The sequence below is a fragment of the Osmia bicornis genome, chromosome 3 (genome assembly GCF_907164935.1).
Source record: "Osmia bicornis bicornis chromosome 3, iOsmBic2.1, whole genome shotgun sequence".
NCBI lineage: Eukaryota > Metazoa > Arthropoda > Insecta > Hymenoptera > Megachilidae > Osmia > Osmia bicornis.
In genome coordinates, this window is record NC_060218.1 from 8,549,135 (window position 1) to 8,575,064 (window position 25,930).

The 25,930-nt window shown below is 35.5% G+C and overlaps 1 long non-coding RNA gene across 1 annotated transcript in view; it reads left to right on the forward strand.

Annotated features, from left to right (window-relative positions):
- The window catches only part of LOC114876717, a 51,930-nt gene extending 31,063 nt beyond the window's left edge, over window positions 1–20,867 (forward strand). Inside the window, exons 2-3 of the long non-coding RNA XR_003789448.2 lie at window positions 17,996–18,155; window positions 20,760–20,867. This is a non-coding gene — a long non-coding RNA (uncharacterized LOC114876717). The remainder of the gene's footprint in view (window positions 1–17,995; window positions 18,156–20,759) is intronic.
- Window positions 20,868–25,930: the final 5,063 nt, after the last annotated feature.

Below are 25,930 nucleotides of genomic sequence, written 5' to 3' on the forward strand. Positions count from 1 at the left end.
GGGAACGTTCTAAAGTATACTTGTATCCATCTATTAAAACGTGGTAAGGAAAAAAATGAAAATGCAGAAATAGTCAATCGACTCGTCCAACCGGATCGATATAAATACACGGGAAACGCAGTCTTACATGCGAAAAGCAGCAAAAAGGTAAATACAAATGGGATTGACCGCTAATTAGTTAAACGATATTCAGCCCTGAAACGAGCGGTAACAATTTATTTGCTATCGATATTGTAACGAGTTTAGAAGATAGCCTCCGTTTAGCGGGAATGTGGTTCTGGTTGTCGAGTACGCGCCGCATTTACATAACCGCGTAAGTACGTTTGCGTGCAATTAGCGTTAACATCGATCAGTACATGTATGGGGTGTCTGACTTTAACACCCATGAGTAATGGTGTTACTTTACTACGTTTCTTGCTAATTCTTTTTGTATTTCCAAAAGAAAGGTTTATTTGTTCGTATGACACTAATTATTACACTTATCACAAATGATCGCAACATTTAAAAAATTTTTAATATTTTCAAAATGCAAAAATTTATGGTTTTGTTTGTAAAGAATTCAATTCCATTGCTTGTCAATATATACAATTTATGTATCGAGTTCATAAGTGCATACATGTGGCAGGTAGGTTAAAATTGGACACCCTGTATGCACGTAAGTCGCGGTACCGGCTAATCCTCCGGGATGAATAGACGCCACTCTACTAGCCTGCATCGCGATGCAGCAGCTTCCATCGCGGCGTCATTAACGGTGAAACTCCGGTCTCGGTGATTATGGTGTTACGGTTTGGTATCCGGCTTTCGCGACCGAGCTCATCCTCATTTTTCACGTTCGAGACTAGCCTTCTACATCGACTGTCCATCGTGAACTAACGACGTTCTCCAAACTAACGGCTCGTTTCTTAGAAAAGTTGTAACCTTATGAACTGGAAGAAATTAATTAAAATGATTCTAAAACTGTAACGTGCAATTTACTTTTGGCTCGAGAAAAATTTCACACGTCGAAGATGTTGAATGAACGAATGAACTTCTTAGTGATAAATCGATCGCTAATTGTAAAGAATTATCCTGTATGCTGGTCGTTTTCGAAACACGAGCCAATAACGAGACTTTTTGCTCGGTCATATCGATACTAGAGATTATAGCGTTACTGGACCGAGCATCGATCGTTACGAAATTACATTAATCAGACTGCTTTCGCATTGCTAACCGCTAATTGCTCGGGACGAGCGTATCGTTTGAAGCGTGCGAATCCGTGGCTTCGATGCGAAACCTTTCATCGGGAATCACTTTCCTGTCCTTCGTTCCCTGAATCGTTTCGAAGTCTTTTTCTTTTGTTAGTCTCGTTTTTGTTGTTCCAATAATTAAGAACGATTCAATTATAGGCATTCGCGAAGAGTTTGTTGAAAAGAAATTTTTACTACTTCTACTAATTTTATCGAAACGTAAATTGATTGTGTCATTTAACACTTGACATTTGAAAACAGGTAGTGGATAAAACTGCACTTCATAGCGTCAAGTTTGCTTAATATAGTGGCATTTAATTTTCAATTTTTCTCTTTTTTATATCAATGATTAAAGTCGCATCGGCTATTAAGTTATTAACGACTAAGCACCTTAGCTGTAAGATGATTTAAATTTTTTGTCACCTCAGATTTTTTCATTTTTTAACATTCATTATTTGTTCTGTTTCTCTTAATTATCGTCTGTGGAAAATAAACGATTAGAAAGTTTATAGTAATTAAGTATAATTTACAAGTGACATATTTTGAAATAATTTCTTGTGTCCTAGAAACATCAATTATAACGCGTTGAATATTTGACCTATAAAGGTGATACAGTGACAAGTGTCATAAGCTGAATTTAATTAAAATATCAAAAGCAGGTAAAACAGGAGAGCTCAATAATAATGAAATAGCGAGTGAAAATATTAAATGGAAAGATTAAAATTAAGTGTGATAATTTAAATTTAATCGTTAACCGTTGTAAATGTTAATTTAGATACATATGCGTGAAACATGCTATGTCAGAGAAAGTAAAGACGAGAGAATTTTCTGGTGAATTATCTTGCAAATGGCGCGCTTAGAAGTTAATCGGATTTTTTGCTAACACTTTCAAGCATCAGAAAAACGGTCTTTGTGTCACGCTACCAGCCAATTATGCTAATAGATTTTTAATGGCCGCGTGGAAATGTTAATTTTATGGGAACTGACAAAAATCCGAGTTTCCAGGTGTTGAACCTCTGGTTTCACTTGATTTACTAGCATGATCTACCGTTAATATTTATGAGGCTATTGTTGTCATTACTAATACAACATTCGGTTCATGAAGTCCTGAGAACTCTGTGATTTCTCACGTTTAAGTATTTCGTAAATCAATAATATTTGAAAAATGTGTCAAAAGTTTTTATCGAATGCAAACGTGTCAAATATACAGACACTTGATTAAACGAGATATTAAATTAATATTTGAATCTTATCTGGCGATAAGGAGATTAATATTAATTTATACGATTTCTGCGTATGATTATTTTTCAGTTAAAAATCGATATGAGTATGATATTAGATAACATTAGATCGGATCTTAAATAATCCAGGATTCGTCATTCGAGGGTTAAAAGAAATTCCTTTCGAAAGGAATGATGCGTCAAGAGCGGTTGCAGCAGCAGCATTCATGGGTCGGCCGCGGCGACCTCGATTTCTATAATTAAAAGGCAAAATCTTAGAACTAATTACTCTTTACGTGACACTATAGGATCGTGGGATCGTGAGGATGATCCAGTAATACGCGGGATCGCGAAGAAACGCAACTATTATTTGCTCGGGCTGGCAATTACCGATCTAAAGCGTTGCGAGACTTCAATTTACAGATGCCACGACACGTTAGGAAATCGAGACACGCTGTGAGCTGTTCAATTGAACGACACATGCGATCGCGCTATTACAATACTGCTATTAACGTTGTCACTGAAATTGCCACTCTATCGTGATGCATCACTGAGATGCGCTTCTATGTCCCAGTGTATTCAATAGAGACGAACGGGTACCCGATATTTCAGGCTCGATTCAAGTCGGGTAAAAACGGCAGCTCGGATACGCGACACGTTCGAATACCCACGCATTTCGCATTTGAAAATAGAAAATAATTTGTAAAATGCGCGAAATTATATGGCGTTAGTGAAGTATGAAACTTTCATAGGCACGTACGCGATTTCGTTGCGTAAGCGTTCCTCGAGGCAGGGATAATCAATTTCGGTCCTTCGAGCGGATCGCGAGGTAAATTCGAAAGGCTCGATACGAGCTCCGAATAGACTCGTTCCCCGTGAAATTGTCACAAATTACCGGACTTTTTGGCGAGCCGCTTAAATAGCCGCGCGGCAAGGTATCGTAGCGAGCACGCGGCAACATCGTTTAACAGCGCTTAACCGATGTTTACGATCGGATCGTGACTTCCCTTTCACGGGACAAATAAGTCAATCGAAGCGATTCCGAGGCGACTCGACGAATTTACGATTACTCGTACCGACACGCCATTTATTTTCGTCTGAATTACCTGCACGCTCCCGGTATATCGCCTATACCGGTCTATCGATGTATCGATGATCGTTCGCAAATCGATCCTCGATCACGATCAACGCAACCTAACGATGCCTCGCGTTGTTACGCAGCCGATCGAGCCTGCAGCTTTCTATGCTCTGATTACTGAAATCGAAACGATTGCAGATACCGATAAAATATACCACTGTTTTTAGAAGAACGTTTCTTCTTTTTCATTGAAAAGTTACTTTCACTCGAGAATTACATTTCATACGAAAATTGAATTGAACGGAATATAATTTAGCAAATGTGAAAACTGGTATAGAAATAATTTAATCAAATTCAAACCGGTTCGCAATTTACAGTGATTTAGATCCGGTTGTACAAGAAATGCAAACTTGTAGATACAAACGATTTTAAAGTTCGGTTTAAAATACTCATTTGATTGATAACGATTATTATAGACTCTTATATATTTCATATTAATAGGAAACTGGTTTCAATTGGTGAAAATCCTGAAATCATTATCGATCATTGGAAACTATTTGTCAACTTCTGAACGTAATAAAATTTTAATATATGCACAAATCGTTGTCTATATCCTACTGTCAGTAGAAACGTTACACTGTAAGTGGTCGATAGTGAACGTTCCATAAACAGATAACATTTTGTTAATGATAATTTGTTTCGACACAAATTTCTTATCATGTAGCCATGGTGTATGCAAACGAGAGCGTGTTCTGTCGATGAAAGCGAAGCCATTGGGTCCTTCGAATAAATCCTATTCGCGTTGCGGAACGATCGCTCATATCGATTTCCTAGTGCGAGCTGAACGTCTCAATCTGGCAGATCGAGTGGTACGGATCGTTAAGCTTTCGTATCGAATTCAACGTTAAATCGTGTACTGTTATCCGATAATGATTAATCAAAATGTCCGATCGACGCTGGTGTTGAGTTTCTGGAGTTTCCTTGACTACTTCATTATTACAGGAACGTTCAAGGACGAGATATACATAGATCAATTATCAATCGTTATGACTCTTTGCATCTCCATTGTGTTGGTATTTTCATTATCTTGTCGATGTTTCGTAAACATTGGAAATTAATCTTGATTCTTATCAGCCGTAAGGAAGCAAACTGTAATTTTAAGGATTTTTAAGGATATCTTGGTACGATACATTAAACAACTATTATTATAAACTCAAAATACAACCGTGCCTCATTTGTAATAATATTGATTAAAGACGAACAATACTCGAATGACATTAAACACAAATGTGTAGGTAGATAAAAATAGCACGATCGTAAAGATTTATTCAAACAACTTGAAACTTCCGCCGCCGCGCCGGTTCAGTGGAAGCAGTCAATACAGGATAAGCGTCATGCGAACAGACGGATCGGATGAAAAGCTGTTTAAACACTAAAAGAAATATTTGTACGTCTGCCATGGTTGCATAACCAATAACGAGTAACATAGACTCCGGTAAGATTACATTGTCCAACTTTCAACTGTTCTTATGTTTTTTATTTTTAACTATAGCATCCCCGTCGCGGCTTCGCCCGTTCTCATAAATAGAAAATTCGAGAATTTGAAGTAATAATTGTTGTATTATTTTTTGTTGATCTCTAGTATTTCAGAAAAGTAGGTATTGCTGCCTGCAGAAACAGTAGAAATACGGCGACCCCATACTACATAACGCGTACGTTGTCACGATCGCACACGGATAGGCAGAATTCAATGTGATAGTTTCCACAGTTTATGAAAATAATATAGCCTATGTCACTCCAGAGAAGGCAAGGAAGCTACTGTTAAAATTTGGTATCAATCGGGTAAGTAATTTTTGAAATTTTTCTGTACATACAAACAAACGCTGTCTCTTTATATAATAGTATGATATGATATGATTCCCTGTGGATTTAAAATCAAAATTTAAAGTATTAACAGTTTCGCTAATTTCTATTTCATTTTGAAGAGGTACGCGCTTTAACTTTACATAATTATTGCTTTTAATGACATTTATAATTGTGCAACGTTTAGACGATATCAGTGTTCCGAAGGTCGTGCACTCCCCTTGTTAGCGAGCAGTTAAAAAGACCGATTACATCGAGTCTTTTTACTTTTACTATTATATCTGACGAGTGAGATCGAACAGTTGTCGCGGCTTACATGCCGCTTTCCCTGTAATTAGGTACAGGTTGTTGCTCTATCGTAGCAGAAACAGGCAGAGTTCACTTTTCCGGTTTCGCTGGTCACCGAGCCTCGATTAATGACCTTCTTGACATTATGCTCCTTTCGAAGCGACCGACATCAGGTTATTTATGCGCTTGGTGTATAAAGATCGGTGGACGACGATCGATCCTTTGAATCGGGAAGCGGGATCGAACTAACGGGACGCTGCGAGACACGTGTGATTGAATGACAAGTAAGGCGAACGCAATTAGGGGGAAGAAAAAAATTCCGGTGAAACAGGTAAAAAAAAAAATTTTTAAATACGACGAGAAAACCTATTTTAGAAAATAGGAAAATAATTTGTTATTCTAGAAAATAGAATATCTAAGTTGCAAACTAAACACGTTAACACTGATTTTGTTTTTTTATTTTTTTTTAAATTCTAATGTTGTTGTTTCTTCCGAAGAATTTATCAGCGTAAAAAGAGATACTCCATCCTTTTTATGAAACCAAGTTTGACATTTGTATCTCCTCTGCGTCTTCATTAAAAATAGAACTATTAATGTCAAATTATGTCCCCCTCGAAGCCAAATAAGATTGGTCTTATATGTATTTTTTATTATCATCAAAGGCAAACAAGTGATTCGATGGGTCCGGTTTAGATGCCCCGCCCTGTGTAATTCGAAAACAAGGTCAGATAAGGCAAATGTTTATATTAATTTTGTATTATTTGTGGTTACTAAATCCACTACTAAATTTATAGCCACGTATTTCAATTCTGTGTAGCAGTGGATTTTGATAAATTACCCCATTTAATTTTGTAATATTCAGATCAGATAGCAGGCTATTGCGACCACAGCGACCTCTGTCTTTAACAATATGTTTGAAGTGTACCATTTCGGTGGTCATTGAACGGCTATTTCAAAGCGATGCCGATCGAAATAGAAGATAAACGACGTTATGTGAAATTGTCGAACGTTTCAGAGTAAATTACGGTTTCCGAACTTCTCGTGGTCGATTAAACGTTTGGCAATCAAATTATTACTTGTCTGCCGAAACGATACCGATTGATATGGTATTGCATTAACTGGTTCATCGGTACTACGAACTTTGCTGTTATTATTGAGTTAAACGTGTAATCTTATCTATTTTTATGCGTTCACACTTTCGATTTCTTATTCTTGTCTCTTCTATACAAATCAACGGTTGATATTATAAAATTAGCAGTAATAAAATATTGTATGGATAAAAAGATGAAAAAGACGCTTTATTGGTGGATAGTCAAACCTTCTTGTAGCATTAATTTCACGAAATTGTTGTTTCGCTAATTTTGCTGAAATTTTGCTTAAGTGTTGATGCATTTAAAATTTTGAATTTTAAGGTACTAAAAAAATTAATAAATATATATATAAATTTCTAATTTAAAAATATTTTTAACTTTGCAATTTAATGTTTTACTATAAACTATAGAAATTTATAAAAGAAATTAATCTATATTTAGATCATGAATCTAATAACTTAAATTAGTTTATTTATAAAGATATAATTATAAAATTTATTTTTAATAAATAATAGTATATTGCAAATTTGGAAATTTTATAAATTACTTCAGCAGTTATATAAAAATTGTATATAAAAACGAAAACTCACCCCTTTCCTTTTAAAATAGTCTATCTTTGTTTCAGAATTAATATTGCGAGTTTCTAAAAGTGAAATACGTATTACTTTCATTTCAATCGTTAGTTACACTGGTAGCCGTAAATTATAATATTTCGAATGATGTTCTGATTTGTTACACTCGTATTATTGTTTATAACTGACACAGCAGATAATGCGAAAGCAACAGTTCACGGCCTTGAGTCAAGACGCCAAAAGATAGGGACGTTTGATAAGTCGAAATGCACGATAAGAAATCGAAGAATATACAGTACCCGACAAAACGACATTTAACAACTTGATCGTAACGATTCTCTTATGATCAATTTCTTTTACACATTACCTACTGCTCGGAAATAAGATAGATAAGAGTATTATCACTATACAACTTAAAAGTAATTAAGTAAAGTAACTCAAAGATTAATTTTCAAAACATGAATACTTACAATCAATTTGTCATAATTTTGTCCGGTACTGTACATATTTATAAAAATAGTACCTAAACGCACACACAAGAAAATCGAATTTACGAAACGGAGAAGTGAACAAAATAAAGAAACGCAGAAATAAAACGATTTAGCCGAAATTAATCATCCAATAGTTCTAATCTTACGCGTACCCCGAGTTGAGCTTCGAAAAAAAAGAAAAAGCAATTGATAAAATAATCGAAATTTACGTCAAAAGATTTTTAAAACAGTTCGTTTATTTTGAAACACAATAAAACCTCTACAAGTCGTCGCCCGGATAAGTCGTCATTTTCCTTTCCTCATCATTTTAAAATTTATATGGTTTTTACTTTGTTTAAGTCGTCAAAATTTCTCGGCCCATTTAGTGACGACTTATCGAGGTTTTACTGTATTTTCAACAATTTTGAAGTACTGCAAAAAATTGTAAAAGTAAACTGATTACTGGGTGTAAAAGGATCAATCTATGAGCATGCGAGTGTTAAAGCGTTTGTTTCAATTACAATGTACCATGTCACTCTGAAAGTTTCCCCCAACGCTTGAACCTATGCATAAAGATTTTCAACGCAGTTGGGTCAAAAGAGCAGGACATCGCGAATGACTAAGGAAGAAGAATTTTAATCGAGAAAATGAGATCGCTTGTTCGGTGGTGTTTTGCAGCATGGTCACGCTGGCACGCCTCTTTTCGATTAATCTTATTTTCGAGCACTCGGGGGGGTAATTGATTCGACCTACTAAGCAAGATACATAGCTACGTGCATAGTTAGAAGAGGATTTTTTATTTTCTACGACGATAGTCGACGTTCATGCTGGACCCGGTGATTTCGTTCTTGGATCTTGTTACCGATCGACTCATTAACCGTACCGATTAATCGTTGAGCGTCCGACGTGAGGGGTCGCCTGACCCCTCGCAGAAAATGCAATCGCAACCTCCATCATTCTTCTCCATCGCATCATTCGAGAATATACTCTCAAGATGTTACATACATCTGAAAATCTTAGAATCATTCTAAAATCATGATATAATTTAATAAAATTTTATTTTTCTAACTTTGTATTTATTTAAATGCAATGGGAAATCTTAGAATCATTTTAAGATCACGATATAATTTAACGAAATTTTATTTTTCTAACTTTGTATTTATTGAAATGCAATGGGAAAGGAAAGTGGAAATTTTATAATTATATTAACACGCGTTTAGCGAAAGAAATCGGTTGAATTGTTGGTAATGGAAGCAGAATGCAGGGAACCACAGACAACTTTCACCGGTTTTCAATCAGTTGGTCGATCAAGCCGCAAAGATCTATCGATCGATAGATCGACTGCGGAACAATCTCCTTTCGACGAATACTCATTCACTCTTGTCAGTACGTCATGCGATCTGAGAATCGAGGGAGGCCAGAGAGAAAGCCAATCGATGGATTTTAACGGTATTTGCATACGGTGTTGCATAATCCAGAGCGGAAGTACATATTATGGTTTTTCCAACTCAAGTATTTTAATAGCCGGAAACAAATTTGGAATATGTACATATGTTCTGATTTACTAACAATTCTTAACTTTCCTCTTTTTTTTTTAATTTTATGTTTAAAAAAAATATATACTGATCGAATCGAGTAACCTCCTCCTTTTTCGAAGTCGGTTAAAAATTACTTTTTAAACAATGTAACACCTAGGTAAACTAATTTCAAAGAGTATATAATACTTCTTACTACAGTTTACCAGTTAAACGTAGACTGAGCTTCGTAACAGGGGTAGTCTGATGGGGTTATCCAAAAATTTCTTAAGTTCTATCCTATTTTTTTATCGTACGGCTCCAAATGACTCGATTAGTAGATGTGACTATTTAAACCAATACAGAAAGTACACGTGCCCCTATGTTGAATCTGATAGAACCTACATACCTCCCCTTAGACAATTTATCTTTCCACGGTGTTTTGAGGATGAATTTGAAATATAGAGTGTATAGATGGTAGAGAAAGGTGTTATCGAACGAAAGGAACTAGGAAGGGATACGCAAGGTGGAAGAGGAAAAAGGAAGGAACGAAAGGTGTAGGACGGCGAAGCAGGAAAATGAAACCGATAAGACAAGGTGATCGGAGGCTAACCTTCGCGTCGGAGAAAGAGAAAAGTGAATTGGGGCAAAGGTCTCTGACATCGTGGCTGGCCGTGGGAGAGAAACGAGCAAGAGAAGTAGTACCTATACGACCAGCTGTTACAGGAGAGAGAGAGAAGTAACTGTTAAGATCGAAAGTGCTTTTACGCGAAGACACCTGTTGGACGATCCACGTGCACTCACCATCATCGTTTCACGTTTGCTAATCTAATCGTTTCAGATTTTCTTTCAGAAGTTGCGTCCTGTTAGATTAATGCACAGATAACGTGTATTTTTGTATTATACATTATCAAATATTTAATTGCTTAATCCTTATGCAGCGGAGCTTAGGTCAACCGTGAGAAAATTAGATTAAAATTCTGGCTCTCTCCATGGTCCGCCATCGGCGAGTTAAACTTCTTTTCTTGCTATCGTGTAAGATTACCCCATGTAAAGGTACGATTTTGTATCTTTATTTTTCTTTTTAATTACGAAATGAAAGGTTGGCGGTCGACTGATCGATAATTTGTTACGAGCTCTGGCTTCCTCTACCAATGATGGGCTATCATGAAATCACAACTAACGACTAACTCCGTCAGGTGTTCCCGGAAACATGTAAATGATATTCAGAATGCAGCACGAATACCGGATTGCATAAGTCCCAGTTGGCAATAACGATGCTGGAAATATTCGGCCTGCCAATAATCACGCAAAGTCATCTCGACGCCACGTTATTTTTAAATATTAATCTGGAAAAGTATTTTTATCGCTTCACAATACAATCACAGGTGAAAAGCGGTATACCGATTCTATCTTTCGTTATTCTTCAGTTTTCAATTTCTAATACAATTTTTATCTCAATAAAGGTTTAGCTTTTTAACTTGGTTATACAACCAACATCATCTTTCTTCGAATCATATAAATTACACAAAATTTCACCGAGAAGAAATCTTTTCCTGTACTCACAAGTCATCAATGAGAAAATTTATGTCGTAGATAGGTGGGAATTCGTGTTGCAGGGATAGTTGTGCAGGATCTCTGGTGATTCATATTGTCGATGTTTATTCGAGGGAAGTGAACATTGTATCATAAATCCAAACGAAATCTTCTATACGTGTATGTGGTCGAATGTAAAAAACAGTTTTAGAAAGCATTATGAATGTCCGCCTAAGCTTGCGATTTCCATTCGCTGATTCTGCTTAATATTCCCAACGAACAGAGCTTGGATTATCGTACATCTCTTTTTCTTTTCTCCTCGCTACTTGAAACACTGATCTAAGAGGCAGTTAAAGGATTATACGATGTCCTTTGAATACCTACTGTTATGCGCGTTTACGAATTCCCTTTCAAGAGGAACTTTAAGAGCCATCTATTCAGTCCCTTGTTTTTAATTTCAATATCACCTTGATCTCTGCACGAATTATCTTAATTTTTCTTTTATAAAATGTTTTGAATCAAACACGAGTTATTTATGATTCGAGGCAATTACAGAGGTTTGCATCAAAAGAGTTGGCCAAAGCTATTTTACAAGTTTTACAGACATTTGAAAGAAGGATAATTCAAATCCTATCACGTAATCCTATTTTCCTTTACAATTTATTATCGCTCTCAATCGTCACGTAGTGGATTACAAATTAATTTCGATACACGCTACACGAACGGAATATTAGTTACGTGGAATCGTTGAACGTGTTATCGCCTGACACCTGTGTAATTAACGATGCAATCTATGTATCTCTTTGTGTACTCGAAACGAACGACCGTATCTAAACCGAACCACACGACAGATATGCAGGCTTTATCAGAAAGCGGGGAGTCCACGAAATTTAGCAACTCCATACACATTACGTAGTCAAACAGTTTCCTTTCAACCATTATTCTTTTTTTCCTTTGCCTGCATAGCCTCTACACGTCCATAAATTCATGTCATTCTTTTTTAATTTGTTTTTAACGATACGAATAGTGAATCATGAAATTGATTGAATGGTGCAACTTTATCACATGCAATTTATAATATCTGCAAGTGAAATGCAATCCAAGTGGCAATTTGTGAAATTTTCTAATATTTGATTTTTATTTTATTGAAAATCAATAACGTTTGCTTCGATGCGATGGAAGTACGTTTAACGCATAACACCGTAGCAAACAGCAACCAGGTGTTGTAAATTTGCATTCATTTCAAACCTGCGACGGGAAAGCAATTTTAGGGTACGAGGCCCGCATACGATTCTCGGATCGATTGCCCCGAGGCAATAGTGTATTTGATGGTTCGTTTATTTAGGGAAACAGGAGGAATTAATCCAATAACGGAATGATTGAGGCAATGTTTCCAATTAATGGGCCAATAAATAATGATTTATTAGGCGAGTCTGAGCGGGTTAGATCGATAAGAATGCCACTAAAGTTCGACGGTAATATTTGTTAGATTCTATGTTAGGCTAAATGTAATATTTTTATTGTTAATTGTAAATGAAATTTTCAAGCCAATATTAGGAACTATGAATTAAAATTTTAAGAATTTCTTTTAAATAAGCAAATAGAAAAAAAAAAAAAAGAGACGAAGCTTCCATCAAACGAAGAACGATCCTCTGGCAGGGAGAACTGGTCGATTTCACGCAGTGGCATTTAGGAAATGCAAATTCTCGGCCTGACATTTCGCTCGGTCCCGACGCGACGTCACGTTAAACTGCCAGCCGCTTCTTGACGGCTAAGAATCGCTATCCCGCGGCTAAATAGAAAGAAAACGATCACTGGACTTCCTGTCGGCTCCACTATCTTCATGATCAATTTCTATTAGATGCATACTAAACGAAAGATTTCGAAACCTATCGAGTCTGACAAAACTTATGGCTGTCCAAATCTTTCATTAATGATTTCAGTACAAATCGACTAGTTGTCAAATATTATTTTATTTCACTGTTTTCTTTTTTGTTCAAAAGAAGCATGTACAACTGTTTACAGAGAACACCTGTATTTGGTGACATTTAGTTTGTACACGATATCTTCATTTCGTCATAAAAGCTTTTGTTTCACAGAAACAATAAACAGGATAAATATAGGTTCGAACTCGTGGAAATTTTAAACAGCTTTCTTATAATTACCATGTCTTGGATAATAAAGTTTCAGCTTTCGGAAGCTAAATAACTACAGCACGTGAACATTTGACAAAATATCCGCAGGTGGTAGAAACAAGAATCCTTTTCGCACAATAAAAACCATTTACCGAGTAAAAGACAGCAAAGTATATCTTTCAGATGAAAAAACATCATCCGAATCGAAATTTCAGATAAATGACAGTTATATTTTTCGAAATTCTTTTTAAGAGGAGCTTTATTGCATAAATAAATGAAGAAGTTGATTAATTAATTTGTATTCTTAAATTCTCTTCATTCGACGCGTTATGGGGTGTAATGAAAAATTAACGAGTTGTAGCGTGCGCTGTAAAACGGAAGCGTTTGACCAACGAGTGAAACCAGTGATTTCGTGGAAATCGTGTTTCGATCAGGATGCAGAGCCGATTTCTCGAACGATGCACAGCTCGAAGTGAATCATCGGGCGTGCTGCACGTGGAACAAAGTTTCTATCACCTACATACCTATTTGTCGGTGTGTGTGACAGGAATATTTTATTCGCGCTATCCGTTCAAATTGTAACTACCTGCAATCCTATTCATTCACGATGTTTTCTATTTACCTGAGTGAATGAGTTAATACTTTGACGTCAAAATAATGCTCCATATAATTAGGATGAGCTATAACAGTTTTAAGATGGTTAAAAATGGCAGAAAATTTAGTGATATCAGGTAATGATTTACTTATTCTCAGTGATCGATACACTTTTAAGTTAAAACATCATTTTTCGCGGTCAAACAGCACTGCGCCGACCACTACAATAGAAAAACGTTAGAGATACAGGTGTCAGCACAAGTCGACTACCAATTGTCTAATATTAATCAGAAATATTATCAATAGATATTAAAACCGTCTCTGTAGGTTTTGGCGTTATTTTCGTATCATTTTCAAGATGATTCGGAAATTGCAGTATAATTGAAAGAAGAGGTTATTCTAAGAAAATTTTGAAAGAGATAAGAAAGCAAATTTGATATAAAAGCTTTCATTTTTGAGAAAATTGAATGAAGAGGTAGTTTGAATGAATGGAAATTCGAATAATTGATGGTCTACTGTGTACAACGTTATTTATTACGAAATTACACTTAATTTTCAATAATCTTATGCAAAGCAATAATCATTACCGAGAATTTAAGCAAGAACTTGATTGAAAATTAAAAGGCTATTTGTTAGACTGTCTACGAAAGTACTGAAACTTATCGTCTTGTGCAAGATGCGAGAAAATTTTGCTTTCCAAGAATATGTTGACTGACAAATCGACGTCTAGTTTTCTTGAAAACGATAATTCAAGCGTTCCCGAGGAATTCCAAGGAAAAAACGTTAATATTGCAGACACGTACTAAACGTGCTCGAAGTGAGCTTAAACGCGCTCGCGGACGTGTTTCGTTTCAGAATTCAACGGTTCGACCAGTCATTCACCTCGCAATTAGATAATTTAATTGTCCTGTGTACACATTATAAGCATCGTTAGGCTTTGCTTTGATATTCATTACGCTTCTTTATTAATTTCGATACGATTTTTATTTTCTAAATATTTCTTATCCAATAGTTTGAACAACCTTTCAGGCATATTTATGATTAAAATTATCAACATTATTTATTTTCCAACGTTTCGTTTCACTTTGCGATCCTCTGCATCAGTGTTTCCATTATTTCTAAGCAACTTGCGTCACTGTTTTTCAGAATTCGCTATTATTATTCTGCGTCAGTACTTTGATCAAGAACAATTATTCAGAAGATAAATCGGTGTATAAAATCAATACTAAAAAAGAAATTGAAACGCGTCTCACGCGTGAATCGGATTAACCCATTAGAGACTAATCAATGAAATAATTAAATAATTCACCAACTTCAATTTTTGCCACATTCCACTAACTCCTGACTAATGAAAATTGAACGGAACCAGCATGGAACGTTTCAATCGCCTTCCAATTACAACTTAACGATCCAAGAACCTTTCCAAACCTTCAGATATTTATCTATTTACTTAGCCGCAATTACAAGCGGGAAAGATTGAAATGTATTTACAGCGAGCGTCGATAATAGTATTGACGGTGAATCGAGAGGCACCGTCGCGGCGCGTCGGAGGAGCGATTATCTTCCGGTCGATGATGAATAATTAATTTCACGTCTAATACAATTAGTCGGACCGCGTAAACGAACCGCTAATGGCCCTTCGCGTTATGGAAATCGGCAAAAATCCAGGTGGTGTATTCAAAGCGTGATTTCGCGTAGGCAAACTTGTATGTTAATTCGAGGGCTAACCCCTCTCGTGGTATGTCCACGAACAGAAGGTGTGCCTTCGATAACACGATCCAAGAATTTCAGGCTACTTTTTCGATTAGAAACAATTGAGAAGTCGAAACGATAATTTATTACTTTTCAACGGAAGTGGATGCGTTTACTTGCACTAGTGAGGACACATTTCTCCTCGTTAATGTTTCCTCGAGGTCGACGTATCGACCACCCTGTCGGAAAGGAAGATTCATCTGTGGAAAATGCGAGTTCACCGAGAAAATCGAAAGTCGGAAATTATAGTCGGGTCTGCCGCGATGTCTGCGAGTCATTCTCAAGTTTCCTTGATGATACTCGACGAAGAAGAGGTAAACAGGCATGATACTCGACGAAGATCATTACCCGGCTGTGGATCTCTGAGGTACTTTCTATTTAATCACATCGCCACACACGCGCATCGATACACACCGCGGTCTATAACTGTATTTGCTCGAATACGAGATTGCGTATTTGCCTTGCCAACGTTGCACTATATAATTTATTGCGCGGATTAGTTGAAACGTGCAGTCTAGGAATGATTGACAATCCGAAAAATCGGGTTGCACTATTTCGGGACCGGTGCACGGTAGGAGAAGATGAATTAATGCTCGCAGAAAATCCACTCTTACGATTTTATGCATTTGAAAAAACGTTAAATTGAAAGGAGTAAAATATACAATATTAAATAACTCGTTTGAGAAACAAGGTCGCCATAAAGGTCTTCACCTTGAGAATATGCAGTCAATCTGGTAGACGGTATGTGTGAATTGCGTCGTAAATTAAACTATAAAATAACATTTCCGGTGATTTTAAATGTGATTAAATCAATAATATTCTTATAACTTATTGTATTTAATTTGTTTTAACCAGACTGTAGCTATTAGTTCGTTTATCTCTTAAATAGTATTTATACTGTGCATTCAAAATGCAGAGCATAATATAATAATAATGAAAACTATACGTACTGGTGTCCAAATATTTCTGTAATCGACTGTACATGGGGTCTTAAATACATTTGTGACGATTTCAATAAAATCATTATATTTCATAATAATAATCGTATTACAAAAGACTGTTTTTAATAAAATGAAGAATATCGAATGGTGATTAAGTAGTTGAGTGTATACATCGTGAGATCGTTTCGTCCAACTCAGGAGCATTTCATTGTCGAGTCCCGAAAAAGGCACGACTGTAAACAAGAGCTGGTGCGGACTTGCGAATCCATACATTTTTTCAGTCGAATACCGTCGAAATAATAATTGCAGCCAGACACGAAGCGAACCAGTTGGCATCAATGTACCCGGACCCCGTGCGCCTCGATTTCACAATTACGTGGCCGTAAAGTGGACGCCGTGGACCAGTGGTCAACCGTGAATGGTCCACACTCTCGCGCGCACCTTTCACGAATCTCCTTGTCCTGCTGCGTCCTGTTTTCGTCCTGGCCAACTTGCCTTATCGGCTGGCCGCTTATGCGTTCTCCGATCACTTCTTGAGTGGCTCGCTCTCCTTGCACGGCTCGCGATAAAACGAAGATTTTAGGTGCTGTCCGAACCAAGGCCGGCCCAGCCCGGCTTTCCTTAGTTACGGCCTAAATTATAATTAAACTTATCTGCAACGCGAGACCCGGGTCCCGGTAATGAAAAAGGACACGCGTTGATTCCTACAAAGACTTTGATGTTTTTCGTCTGACTCTTCAGGATTATTGTCATCGACGCCTACGCTTCCACGTTTTTTCGCACATATTTTTGCATTAATAAGGAAGGGATTACGTATTGGGATTAGTGATGTATGGCCTGACTAATATGTCGCGTAATATCTGGTACCCACACATCTCTAATTGGGATACTTATGCTGATATTGTTTATATTACTGTTTGATATTCCAATGGTAAAGCATTTTGTCGACTTCATTCTACACATTTCAAATCATGTAAAGAAGGTATTTTATCCTTCCCTTCAGCAGCAACTGAATGTTTAATGAAATATATAGATATAATATTTTAAAAAATGTTTAAAAATTTGTAGAATAATAATTCATGTTGCAGTACTTTTTAAATGACAGTCACTGTATACGATTTATTAGCAATCGCGTGGAGACACCTTGTACCCGCTATGTCAGTCGTATTTGCTACGGTAACCCACTTGACGGCGGGAGACATTTCTGAAATGTCACACCGACGCGACGCGGCGCGGCGCGGCATTGCGGCCGTAAGTCAATGACAGTCTTTGCCACGGGTCACCGTTTCCCGTGCGAACCAGTCAAAGAAAAATCTCTGACCGCGGTAATCAACGCTCCTACACTGTGGTTAATTAATTTTTCAATTCACTAGACAACAAGTCGACCCGTAAATGACATTTTACCATGTTTACTTCGACACGGTTTCATTATAATTTTTCCTTTATCTTCTTTTCCTTAGCAAAAATTGATAATACATAGATAGCTTCCCATTCAGGGATTTTTATTCCTGGTTTCTGTTATACGGTGCTCCATACCTCATTCCCATGACACTTGCAGTGAGTAGACTTATTTCGCGCTTTGTTGCCTTTTTCCTCTTCCTTACATTCACCATGGTCCACGAATTTTTGGTATTATTTTATGTGGGTATCGTTTGTTTCATACCGGATTTCTTTTTATTACCTACTTCTAACGATACTTTCCTCTTTCCTTATAGAGAAAGAGATGTGTCACTTCTAACAGGCTGTTGGAAATTGAACAAGAAGCGAAGAACATTTCAGCCGAAAATGGATTTAATCTTAAATCTGCGTTGACACGAGCTGACAACTTGACAAGGATGGAACAAGGTTTCTCAGGAAATGCATAATTCAACGATGGTGCGATGTAACGCATTTGTAATTACTTTCCTCTCTGACGCCCACGAAAATTATTCATTGATCGCGTTCGCGTGTCATCGTGAATTATTTTTAAGTCACTTGCATGTGACACGTTTCCTTTTTTTTCTCGATCAAAAAACTCTTCTGCTATTACGTAAAGTTTAGATGGGAATATAAAAATGAATCTTGTCTATAATTACCATAATTAGGTTTTCAATCCTTACTACGTTATTCTCCGCATTGCAATTTTTTAACTATATTTCGTGTGCCTATTATTATGCATGCGTTCGTCGTATTGAAATGTTTTCTTTTTAAATACACTAAGTGCATCCAGCTGGGGAACGTCCAGGAAATTCTATCGCGAAATTTACCATCGCGGTATCTCTCTTCGTCTTTGCCCAACTTCTTTTTCGCCGAGTACATCGTTAAATTTACGCAACTTTCTTTTCTGGTACGAGCGCTGAAACGATCCGCTCAAATGGATCGTAGTAATTAGGCGCTTTTAAGTCTGATTTTTTCCCCATTCATTCCCAACCTTCGCGTTCACCTAAGACGTTCCCTCGGCGTAATGCTAAACTAATCGTCGATTCACCGTTTATACCTATGAAATCAGGGAAACGTGACTTCAATGCATGCTCGAAATTCTCTTTTCCTCTGTAAATGTTTACTAGAGTTCGCGTTTTATGGAGAGCCGTCGGAACAAATCGTCGAACGGAACGTAAGATTAGAATCCTCTGCACGATTCGATCTTAAATCTCAAGTTTATCGTTTTGCCTTGTTAGAAAGGGAAATACTTACCGGTGAGAATATGGTTCAAAGCGAAAAAAGGTATACGTTCCCATTAGTCACCAATCGTTTATTTTATTATATTGAAAGTGATAGATAAACGAACACTATTACTATTTCTTTTTATTTTATATAGATTCTTACCTCATTAAATTTTGATTTTGTTAGTATTGAGCTCCTTAATTTCGTTGAGCACAAAAATCTGCTTACTAATAAATTGCAATTAACGCATAATTGTCCATAAGAAAATAATCTCCCTTTTCTGTTTTATGTCGTCTCCTTTCGGACTTTATTTCTTTTAATCGAGAATTTATGTCAGGATAACTTGCAGCGGTTGAATAATTCGAGACAAGCCGCAAGCTTGCCCCTCTCAATACTGGATTTCGAGATCTTCTGTCGAAACCAAACGAGAAAACTTAACAGGGAATTCTGTAGCTTTCAGAAGCACTGCCTGTGGTACGGAATAAATACGTCTTCTCGTTTTGACATCGATATTCTCGATATCAAGAAAAAAAAGTACAGGGTGACGCAAAAGTCGTGAAAGGGTTTGAGAAATCAATAATATCTTTAACCCTGAATCATTTTTATTTTCGTACTTTACGCTTATGTGGTTCGTGATTTTGTCTTTTAATATAAAAATATTATAATTCAATTGGAAATACTTTTCTGGTAATAGTTAACTTTTTAGTCACAATTCAAACTCATTGATAAGCATTTTATAATTTATAGTTTAAATAAATGTTAAATGTTTGAAGTCGATAATAATTGGAGGGGTACGAATAATTCAACAACTCACTATATATGTTTCAAACGCTATAAATTGTTAAAATTGAAATGGGGTAGTACTTCCCTTCTAAGTTACTCTCACGAGGCTCGAAGTCCTTGTTAAACTGGTCTGCTTGTTAGACGCGAAGTGTATTCATGCATTCGAAATGAAACGACGAACGCATTTTCCGAGTTATATCAATTAGGATATCAATTGCCTGACTAGATTTTTCTTTTTAAGATTCGAGGATAAACTCCTCTACTATACGTCCTTGCGACTCCATTCGCTGCGCCGGCATACGAATGCCTCTGAATTTGATAATCGTTTTGCTCTCGAATAATGCAAATTGTTCCTTAAACTTTTTTTTATATACAGTTCTTTTCAATATTCTTCAAACATATTATACATATATCTATATTCGAGAAATTTCGATATCAAAGTAATCGATTCACCGATCGTTGACTCGCACCACTGTACCCGCAACGCATCTTACGAGGGGAACTTGCCAAGTATTACACTCACTAATTAATGAAACATTGCCATCTTCACCTCGAACTCGTCGAGCTGAACACGTCTATATTCCTTTTTTGGGCAGACGACTAATTGTTTAAAAGATATTAACAATTCAAATTAGTTAATACATATATTCTGAAATACAAAACACTCCTATAGAAACGAGTATTTTTGCGATTGAACAGATAACTGGAAATCAAAATCCCGGGAGCCTATTCTTTTCTTCTTTCTTTTTCTTTTAGCTACGCTACAGTCATTACGTTTATTAATAATTTATTAATTACGTTGAATTTGTTAGAAAATGTAAATTTGTTCTATTATATATTACGAACACTAACATCGTTACGGTGGGGTGTAACAAAATAACACACATTTATTTTATACATTCTATTTATTACTTTTAACCATTTTTTACAATTTTCGTTTTGATCTTATTTAATTACATTATTTACAATTTTGCTCTTCATAATGTTTATTATAAATATGTATTGTAATATAAATATATGTAACACTACATGTACGATATATGTATCCTATAGGTAGCTGGCTGCGGCACCGTTATCAACCGTTCGACGTAGAGCGAAGTGAAACATCATCAGTCTAGTCTTACAGCGACTGCCGAGGTGTGCAGATCTACCTGCTAAACATACCCATATTTTATTTTCTGTGTTCATTTAATTTGCTCTGTTAATCTTTTTAGCTTATTGAATAAACTCATTAGGAAGACGAACGTGTTGATTTTATTACTCCCGTGTGCATGCTTTACATCCCTGATTCGTTTAAATCTCTGCAACCCTTATAAACCTGCATTATTTACCCCCCAGCATTCCTTACATCACTGCGTCCTTTACATCCCTACTTTTTTTATATCTTTGTATCCTTTAGACCTCTATCACCCTTACATCTCTGCGTCCCTCACATCCCCGTATGCCTAACATCCCTCTATCGTTTACACCTTTCTATCCCTTACACTCTTCAATCCTATACATCTCCGTATCCCTTAAATATCCGTTCCTCTTACAACCTTGCTTCCCTTATAGCCCTGCATCCCACAAATCACTCTATTCCCTACAATCTACGGTGCCTTACATCCCTTTATCACTTACATCCTTGAAATTACGCTTTCGGCGTTCTTAACAGCGCCCTCTAGTGGCAAAAATTTGAACTAAAATTCCGACCTCGGATCAGCGCCATCTGGTTTTTAAAAAAGGAACTAAATCACGCGTAAATTTTGGCCCTCTAGCGGCAAAAATTTGAACTAAAATTCCGACCTCGGATCAGCGCCCTCTGGTTTTAAGAAAAGGGAACTAAATAAGATGTAATTATACAATTAATGCAGGGATATAAAAGATACAGGAGTATGTATAAGGGATGCCGGGATGTAAGCAATGCAGAGATATAAGAACTGTTGGGATGTAAGGGATGCAGGGATACAAAGGATGCAAGGTCCATGGAAAGAATGAAAAAACTAAATAACTGCAAAGGGAAGCCTTGGTCCATAAAGAGTAGGAATAGGATAAACAATAACTGGGAAAGGTGGTCCCCGCGAAGCCCATAAAGAGAAATAAAATAATAAATAATTAGGAAGCGTGGATTTGTCCCATAAAGGAGAATAAAATAATTAATAACTGAAAAGAATGGACTTTAGTCCATAAGGAAGGATAAAATAATAAATAACTGGAAAAAGTGAGGCGGGGCTCGTAAGGAAGGATAAAATAATAAATAAAAGGGGTGGTCGGCCAAGGCTGAGAAGAGAGATAAAATCATAAATTTTATTCCTCTTTTATGAGCTTGTTAATAAGCGGAAAAAATAAATAAAGTAAATTAAATAAACTCCGAAGGGAAATTAGAAGTATATATATGTTTGATTGATTGATCCGTACCCTTCGGCGGTCGCTATAAGACTGAGGAGGTCGCGCCTCGTTCTTGGTCAAACTCCTCATAATGGGAAGTAAATATTTTAATTATTGTATATTCTGTTTGTAATTTATTAAAGACCAACCCGTTGTTTTATATATAAATAACTGAGAAACGAAGTTAAGTACATTGAATAACTAAAATGATAGAAGAATTTAAGTCAATTAAATAAATAGCTGAGAAAAGAAATTACGAATAAATAATTCAGAAATGAAATTGGGTAAATTAAATAATAACTCAGTTGCTTTTTCCAAATGATTTATTTACCAAAGTGCATGAAGTGAATACAAGTTTGTCAAACAATTACAATAATAATTGTTCAGTTTTGTGCTGCTTTTGACTGATTTAAAAAAAAAATAGAATCAAAGGGAGTGAAAATTGGGTCTCTTCAAATGCTAGTTTGACGAGGGGAACTATCCAAGTGTTACGCTCACTTATCAATGAAACTTTGCCACCTTGTAGAGCTCGTCGCCCTGAACACGCCTATACCCCCTTTTGGGGGCAGACGGCTAATTGTTTAAAAGATATTAACAATTAAAGTTAGTTACGCCTTACATTGAGAAGCATGACAAACTAACACATACAAATGCATAGCTCCGCGGTAAAACGTTTGACTCGCAATATAGTTGTCTACGGTTCAAGTCCATGATTTACAACTTTTTTTTTCTTTTTTCTTTTTAATGATAATTTGTCTCTTTTTGAATAACGATTACAACTGTGCTATAATCATTGCATTTATTAATAATTAATTAAATGTGCTGACATTTTTTTGGAATTTAAGTTATCTTTTCTATCCAATACGTACATTAACACCCTTACCGCATTCAAAATTCGATATATCGATAGTTGGATCGATTAATCGATATTTTCGATATATCGATAGTTGGATCGATTAATCGATATTTTCGATATATCGATATTTTCGATTAATCGATATTTTCGATATATCGATAGTTGGATCGATTAATCGATATTAGGTTAGGTTAGGTTAGGTTAGGTCAGGGTTAGGTTAGGTTAGGTTAGGGTTAGGTTAGGTTAGGGTTAGGTTAGGTTAGGTTAGGGTTAGGTTAGGTTAGGGTTGGGATAGGTTAGGTTAGGGTTAGGTTAGGTTAGGTTAGGTTGGATCGATTAATCGATATTTTCGATATATCGATAGTTGGATCGATTAATCGATATTTTCGATATATCGATAGTCGGATCGATTAATCGATATTTTCGATATATCGATATTTTCGATATATCGATAGTTGGATCGATTAATCGATATTTTCGATATATCGATAGTCGGATCGATTAATCGATATTTTCGATATATCGATATTTTCGATATATCGATATTTTCGATATATCGATAGTTGGATCGATTAATCGATATTTTCGATATATCGATATTTTCGATTAATCGATATTTTCGATATATCGATATTTTCGATTAATCGATATTTTCGATATATCGATAGTCGGATCGATTAATCGATATTTTCGATATATCGATAGTCGGATCGATTAATCGATATTTTCGATATATCGATAGTTGGATCGATTAATCGATATTTTCGATATATCGATAGTTGGATCGATTATTCGATATTTTCGATATATCGATATTTTCGATATATCGATAGTTGGATCGATTAATCGATATTTTCGATATATCGATATTTTCGATTAATCGATATTTTCGATATATCGATATTTTCGATTAATCGATATTTTCGATATATCGATAGTCGGATCGATTAATCGATATTTTCGATATATCGATAGTTGGATCGATTAATCGATATTTTCGATATATCGATAGTCGGATCGATTAATCGATATTTTCGATATATCGATAGTTGGATCGATTAATCGATATTTTCGATATATCGATAGTTGGATCGATTAATCGATATTTTCGATATATCGATATTTTCGATATATCGATATTTTCGATATATCGATAGTTGGATCGATTAATCGATATTTTCGATATATCGATAGTTGGATCGATTAATCGATATTTTCGATATATCGATAGTCGGATCGATTAATCGATATTTTCGATATATCGATAGTTGGATCGATTAATCGATATTTTCGATATATCGATATATTCGATATATCGATAGTTGGATCGATTAATCGATATTTTCGATATATCGATATTTTCGATATATCGATAGTTGGATCGATTAATCGATATTTTCGATATATCGATATTTTCGATATATCGATAGTTGGATCGATTAATCGATATTTTCGATATATCGATAGTTGGATCGATTAATCGATATTTTCGATATATCGATAGTTGGATCGATTAATCGATATTTTCGATATATCGATAGTTGGATCGATTAATCGATATTTTCGATATATCGATATTTTCGATATATCGATAGTTGGATCGATTAATCGATATTTTCGATATATCGATATTTTCGATATATCGATAGTTAGATTGATTAATCGATATCTTCGATATATCGATAGATGGATCGATATATCGATATTTTCGATTAATCGATCCAACTATCGATATATCGAAAATATCGATTAATCGATCCAACTATCGATATATCGAAAATATCGATTAATCGATCCAACTATCGATATATCGAAAATATCGATATATCGAAAATATCGATTAATCGATCCGACTATCGATATATCGAAAATATCGATTAATCGATCCAACTATCGATATATCGAAAATATCGATTAATCGAAAATATCGATTAATCGATCCAACTATCGATATATCGAAAATATCGATTAATCGATCCGACTATCGATATATCGAAAATATCGATTAATCGATCCAACTATCGATATATCGAAAATATCGATTAATCGATCCAACTATCGATATATCGAAAATATCGATATATCGAAAATATCGATATATCGAAAATATCGATTAATCGATCCAACTATCGATATATCGAAAATATCGATATATTGAAAATATCGATTAATCGATCCAACTATCGATATATCGAAAATATCGATATATCGAAAATATCGATTAATCGATCCAACTATCGATATATCGAAAATATCGATTAATCGATCCAACTATCGATATATCGAAAATATCGATTAATCGATCCAACTATCGATATATCGAAAATATCGATATATCGAAAATATCGATTAATCGATCCAACTATCGATATATAGAAAATATCGATTAATCGATCCAACTATCGATATATCGAAAATATCGATTAATCGATCCAACTATCGATATATCGAAAATATCGATTAATCGATCCAACTATCGATATATCGAAAATATCGATATATCGATATTTTCGATATATCGAAAATATCGATTAATCGATCCAACTATCGATATATCGAAAATATCGATTAATCGAAAATATCGATATATCGAAAATATCGATTAATCGATCCAACTATCGATATATCGAAAATATCGATTAATCGATCCAACTATCGATATATCGAAAATATCGATTAATCGATCCGACTATCGATATATCGAAAATATCGATTAATCGATCCAACTATCGATATATCGAAAATATCGATTAATCGATCCAACTATCGATATATCGAAAATATCGATATATCGAAAATATCGATATATCGAAAATATCGATATATCGAAAATATCGATTAATCGATCCGACTATCGATATATCGAAAATATCGATTAATCGATCCAACTATCGATATATCGAAAATATCGATTAATCGATCCAACTATCGATATATCGAAAATATCGATTAATCGAAAATATCGATATATCGAAAATATCGATTAATCGATCCAACTATC